Genomic DNA, 764 nt, shown 5'->3' with positions numbered 1-764 from the left:
GGAAAAAAAAAAAAAAAAAGCATTTCACACGCGCTGCACTAGCAAGAACAAATATGAGTTACACTACATTTCTGAATTTATATCCCTTATAATGTGCCTTTCAATAAGGTGGTATAGCTTTTCTTTGTTTTGTATGTGTGCATTACAGCTCACAGCATTGAAAAGCGAAATTGGTTTATGAGAATGTGCGATTATAATACCACAAAATGTAGTGATTAAATTACAGTAAAAAATCCGCCTACTCTGCATATTTAAAAAGACAGGGCAGCAATTTAATATACAAACCTTGTCCTAAAATGCAGTATACATTTCTGGATGTATGACACACCCAGGTCTTGGAGTCTCTATTATCGATCTAAAGTGCATTAAGTACTCCAGCACCAAGGATCGGAACGAGAATATATAAAATCCAAGCATGTTTTTGGGATATCGCGATCCGCACAAACTCGCTACATCCTTTATTATTCCGTGATGGAAATAATAAACACCGTTCTAAACATATTTGGCTGCGAACACAAATTAACGCGATAAGATGAAGAAGTGACGTGTAGCCAAGTATGGTCACCCAATGAATAATAAACATAAACAATATTATTTAGTGCCAAAAATCTCCTCAAAATATTAAATAAATATTACTGAATTAAAATATAGATATTTATTTAATTGATAAAAAGTTACACTAAAGGTATTCGACCTGCCAAAGGGTATGATTGTGATCCAAGTAAGGAATACCTGGGGGTTAAATTCAAGAAAAACATTAATGT

The sequence above is a fragment of the Sinocyclocheilus rhinocerous genome, unplaced genomic scaffold (genome assembly GCF_001515625.1).
Source record: "Sinocyclocheilus rhinocerous isolate Xijiao unplaced genomic scaffold, SAMN03320098_v1.1 scaffold92, whole genome shotgun sequence".
NCBI classification, from domain to species: domain Eukaryota; kingdom Metazoa; phylum Chordata; class Actinopteri; order Cypriniformes; family Cyprinidae; genus Sinocyclocheilus; species Sinocyclocheilus rhinocerous.
Note: the sequence above shows the minus strand (reverse complement) of the source record.